The sequence below is a fragment of the Moschus berezovskii genome, chromosome 8, assembly GCF_049115385.1.
Source record: "Moschus berezovskii isolate FMDL1 chromosome 8, NW_MosBer_1.0, whole genome shotgun sequence".
In the NCBI taxonomy this organism is placed as follows: Eukaryota; Metazoa; Chordata; class Mammalia; order Artiodactyla; family Moschidae; genus Moschus; species Moschus berezovskii.
The window spans coordinates 58,454,389-58,460,388 of record NC_142467.1 but is presented as its reverse complement, the minus strand read 5'-3'; positions in this window follow the sequence as shown (position 1 = coordinate 58,460,388).

Sequence of the window (6,000 nt, the reverse complement as noted above, 5' to 3'; positions counted from 1 at the left end):
TGAAGACTGACCTTTTCCAGTCCTGTGGCCACTGCTGAGTTTTCCAAATTTGCTGGCATACTGACTGCAGCACTTTCATAGCATCACCTTTTAAGATTTGAAATAGCTCAACTGGAATTCCATCACCTCCACTACCTTTGTTTGTAGTGATGCTTCCTAAGGCCCACTTGACTTTGCATTCCAGGATGTCTGGCTCTAGGTGAGTGATCACACCATCGTGGTTATCTGGGTCATGAAGATCTTTTTTGCTTCTGTGTATTCTTGCCACCTCTTCTTAATATCTTCTGCTTCTGTTAGGTCCATACCATTTCTGTCCTTTATTGAGCCCATCTTTGCATGAAATGTTCCCTTGGTATCTCTAATTTTCTTTAAGAGATCTCTAGTCTTTTCCATTCTATTGTTTTTTTTCCTCTTATTTCTTTGCACTGATCACTGAGGAAGGCTTTCTCATCTCTCCTTGCTATTCTTTGGAACTCTGCATTCAGATGGGTATATCTTTCCTTTTCTCCTTTGCTTTTGGCTTCTCTTCTTTTCACAGGTGTTTCTCTTCTTTCACAGCTATTTGTATCTCCTTAGACAGTGATTTTGTGTTTTTGCACTTCTTTTTCTTGGGGATGGTCTTGATCCCTGTCTCTGGTACAGTGTCAGGAACGTCCGTCCATAGTTCATCAGGCACTCTATCTATCAGATCTAGTCCCTTAAATCTATTTCTCACTTCCACTGTATAATCATAAGGGATTTGATTTAGGTCATACCTGAATAGTCTAATGGTTTTCCCCACTTTCTTCAATTTAAGTCTGAATTTGGCAATAAGGAGTTCATGATCTGAATCACAGTCAACTCCCAGTCTTTTTTTTACTGACTGTATAGAACTTCTCCATCTTTGGCTGTAAAGAATATAATCAGTCTGATTTTGGTGTTGGCCATCTGGTGATGTCCATGTGTAGAGTCTTCTCTTGTGTTGTTGGAAGAGGGTGTTTGCTATGACCAGTGCGTTCTCTTGGCAAAACTCTTATTAGCCTTTGCCCTGCTTCATTCTGTACTCCAAGGCCAAATTTGCCTGTTATCCAGGTGTTTCTTGACTTCCTGCTTTTGCATTCCAGTCCCCTATAATGAAAAGGACATGTTTTTTGGGTGTTAGTGCTAGAAGGTCTTGTAGATCTTCATAGAACTGTTCAACTTTAGCTTCTTCAGCATTACTAATCGGGGCATAGACTTGGATTACTGTGATATTGAATGGTTTGCCTTGGAAATGAACAGAGATCATCCTGTTGTTTTTGAGATTGCATCTAAGTATTGCATTTTGGACTCTTTTGTTGACCATGATGGCTACTCCATTTCTTCTAGTGGATTCTTGCCCACAGTGGTAGATACAGTGGTCATCCAAGTTAAATTCTCCCATTCCAGTTTATTTGACTTCACTGATTCCTAAAATGTAGATGTTCACTCTTGCCATCTCCTGTTTGACCACTTCCAATTTGCCTTGATTCATGGACCTAACATTCCTAATATTCCTATGCAGTGTTGCTCTTTACAGCATCGGACTTTGCTTCCATAACCAGTCACATCCACAACTGGGTGTTGTTTTTGCTTTGGCTCCATCTCTTCATTCTTTCTGGAGTTATTTCTCCACTGATCTCCAGTAGCATATTAGGCAACTACCGACCTGGGGAGTTCATTTTTCAGTGTCCTATCTTTTTGCCTTTTCATACTGTTCATGAGCTTCTCAAGGCAAGAATATTGAAGTGGTTTGTCATTCCCTTCTCCAGTGGACCACATTTTGTCAGAACTCTCCACAATGATCCGTCTTGGGTGGTCCTCCTTGGCATGGCTCAAAGTTTCATTGAATTAGACAAGGCTGTGGTCCATGTGATCAGATTGGTTAGTTTTCTGTGATTGTGGTTTTCAGTCTGTCTGTTCTTGCCTGGAAAATCCCATGGATGGAGGAGCCTGGTAGGCTGCAGTCCATGGGGTCGCTAAGAGTCGGACACGACTGAGCGACTTCACTTTCACTTTTCACTTTCATGCATTGAAGAAGGAAATGGCAACCCACTCCAGTGTTCTTGCCTGGAGAATCCCAGGCAGGGCAGAGCCTGGTGGGCTGCCGCCTGGTGGGTCGCACAGAGTCGGACACGACTGAAGTGACTTAGCAGCAGCAGCAGCGTGGAGAAGAATAAGAGGCTTATGGAATCTTCTGATGGGAGAAACTGACTGAGGGGGAAACTGGGTCTTGTTCTGATGGGTGGGGCCATGCTCAGTAAATCTTTAATTCAATTTTGTTGATAGGTGGAGCTCTGTCACCTCGCTGCTGTTTCAGTTCAGTTCAGTCGCTCAGTCGTGTCCGACTCTTTGCGACCCCATGAATCACAGCACGCCAGGCCTCCCTGTCCATCACCAACTCCCGGAGTTTACTCAAACTCATGTCCATCGAGTCGGTGATGTCATCCAGCCATCTCATTCTCTGTCGTCCCCGTCTCCTCCTACCCCCAATCCCTCCTAGCATCAGACTCTTTTCCAGTGAGTCAACTCTTCGCATGAGGTGGCCAAAGTATTGGAGTTTCAGCTTTAGCATCAGTCCTTCCAATGAACACCCAGCATTGATCTCCTTTAGAATGGACTGGTTGGATCTCCTTGCAGTCCAAGGGACTCTCAAGAGTCTTCTCCAGCACCACAGTTCAAAAGCATCAATTCTTCGGTGATCAGCTTTCTTCACAGTCCAACTCTCACATCCATACATGACCAGTGGAAAAACCATAGCCTTGACTAGACGGACCTTTGTTGGCAAAGTAATGTCTCTACTTTTTAATATGCTATCTAGGTTGGTCATAACTTTCCTTCCAAGGAGTAAGCGTCTTTTAATTTCCTGGCTGCATTCAGCATCTGCAGTGATTTTGGAGCCCCCCAAAATAGAGCCTGACACTGTTTCCACTGTTTCCCCATCTATTTCCCATGAAGTGATGGGACCAAATGCCATGATCTTTGTTTTCTGAACGTTGAGCTTTAAGCCAACCTTTTCACTCTCCTCTTTCACTTTCAAGAGGCTTTTGAGTTCCTCTTCACTTTCTGCCATAAGGGTGGTGTCATCTGCATATCTGAGGTTATTGATATTTCTCCTGGCAATCTTGGTTCCAGCCTGTGCTTCTTCCAGCCCAGCGTTCCTCATGATGTACTCTGCATATAAGTTAAATAAGCAAGGTGACAATATACAGCCTTGACGTACTCCTTTTCCTATTTGGAACCAGTCTGTTGTTCCATGTTCATTTCTAACTGTTGTTTCCTGACCTGCATACAGGTTTCTTAAGATGCAGGTCAGGTGGTCTGGGATTCCCATCTCTTTCAGAATTTTCCACAGTTTATTGTGATCCACACAGTCAAAGACTTTGGCATAGTCAATGAAGCAGAAATAGATGTTTTTCTGAAACTCTCTTGCTTTCTCCATGATCCAGCGGATGTTGGCAATTTGATCTCTGGTGCCTCTGCCTTTTCTAAAACCTGCTTGAACATCTGGGAGTTCACGGTTCACATATTGCTGAAGCCTGGCTTGGAGAATTTTGAGCATGACTTTACTAGCGTGTGAGATGAGTGCAGTTGTGCGGTAGTTTGAGCATTCTTTGGCATTGCCTTTCTTTGGGAATGGAATGAAGACTGACCTTTTCCAGTCCTGTGGCCATTGCTGAGTTTTCCAAATTTGCTGGCATATTGAGTGCAGTACTTTCACAGAATCATCTTTCAGCATTTGAAATAGCTCAATTGGAATTCCATCACTTCCACTAGCTTTGTTCATAGTGATGCTCTCTAAGGCCTTCTTGACTTCAGATTCAAAGATGTCTGGTTCCAGGTGAGTGATCACGCCATCGTGATTATCTTCGTTGTGAAGATCTTTTTTGGTACAGTTCTTCTGTGTATTCTTGCCACCTCTTCTTAATATCTTCTGCTTCTGTTAGGTCCATACCATTTCTGTCCTTTATCGAGCACATCTTTGCATGAAATATTCCCTTGATATCTCTGATTTTCTTGAAGAGGTCTCTTGTTTCTCCTATTCTGTTGTTTTCCTCTGTTTCTTTGCATTGATCACTGAGGAAGGCTTTCTTATCTCTCCTTGTTATTCTTTGGAACTCTGCATTCAGATGCTTATATCTTTCCTTTTCTCCTTTGCTTTTCATGTCTCTTCTTTTCATGGCTATTTGCAAGGCCTTCTCAGACAGCCATTTTGCTTTTTTGCATTTATTTTCCATGGGGATGGTCTTGGTCCCTGTCTCCTATACAATGTCATGAACCTCCATCCATAGTTCATCAGGCATTCTGTCTATCAGATCTAGTCCCTTAAATCTATTTCTCACTTCCACTGTATAGTCATAAAGGATTTGATTTAGGTCATATCTGAATGGTCTAGTGGTTTTCCCTACTTTCTTCAAATTAAGTCTGAATTTGGCAATGAGGAGTTCATGATCTGAGCCACAGTCAGCTCCTGGTCTTGTTTTTGCTACCTGGGGCCAAACTATGGTGGAGGTAATGAAGGTAATGGCAACCTCCTTCAAAAGATCTCATGCACGTACTGCTACACTCACTGCCTCCAACCCTGCAGCAGCCCACCACTGACCCACGCCTCCGCTGGAGACTCCTGGACACTCCCAGGCAAGACTGGGTCAGTCTCTTGTAGGTTCAGTGCTCCTTTCTTCTGGATCCTGGTGCTCAGAAGATTCTGTTTGTGCCCTCCAAGAGTCGGTTTTCTAGTCCTGTGTAAGTTCTGGCAGCTCTTTGGTGTGGTTAATGGTGACCTCCTCCAAGAGGGCTTATGCCATACGCAAGTCTGCCACACTCAGAGTCCCTGTCCCTGTGGCAGTCCACTGCTGACCCATACCCCCACAGGAGACGTTCAAACACAGTTCTGTCTCAGTCTCTGTGGGGGTCCCTGGAGAGGAGCTGGAGGCTGCAGAGACTGTTAAACCTCAAGTGGGAGAAAATCAAGCATACAGATCCCCTACAATACTGTAGTGCCTCCTATGAGCCTGAGCTATATGGCGGGGACCATTCTAGGCGTGAGGGATGGTTCTTGTAGTCCAGTGGGGGTCTCGCAGACGTGAATCAGATGATCACATGTGTTTAATTGGGAGATGCTAGATTTGAAAGGAATATGGTGCCATGGTGCCATGAGAGTATCTGAAAAACGCTGGGCTAACTTTGGGATAGGGGTTAGGGAAAGTTTACCTGAGGAAATGGTGACCAATGTGAGAAGTGAAGAATGAGGAGGCATTAACCAGTTGAGATGAGTATGTATGTGTGTGGACACATGTTTGTGTATGTATGTTTAGGCACATAGTCGGGTGGGAGATGAGGATGTTTGTGGCAGGGAACCAGCAGATGCAAAGATCCTGGAGTTAAAGAGAACACAGGGAGCACTAGGCACTAGAGGAAGCCGGAGAGGCTGGAAAGCAGAGAGTGAGAGGGAGCAGGGCCAGAGCCTGCAGGGCCTTGTGGGCCATGATGAGGATTTTCCTCTTTATTGGAAGAGCAGTGAACATCATTCAGGGATTTGAGGAAGATGAGTGACATCATCTGACGTGAGTTTTTAGAAGATCTCTTCAGTGCAGTGTAGAGAGTTGACTGAAAGCAGTTATGATAGATGTGGAGTTGTGGTGGTGGTTCAGATAGAAGATCACGTAGCACACAGGCCCATAAGCGTATATACTTTCGTTCTCTTTCATCGAAAGATTTTGCTGTTTTAAATGCTGCTCTCCCCACCAGAAGAAAACTCCATTCGGTCCTGTTCCCAGCCAACCGTTCTCACGCTCACCTCCTTGCTTCCTGTGGCCAGCATTCCTTGACCTGTAGATGCACCTCTGCATTCTCCGCCTCTGTCTTCACATGGCATTCTTCCCTGTGTATTTGTGTCTCTGTGTGTCTTCTCTACAAGGAAACCAATCACTGGATTTAGTGGATTTAGGGTGGACCTAAATCCATTACGGTGAAGGACAGGGAAGCCTAGTGTGCTGCAGTCCA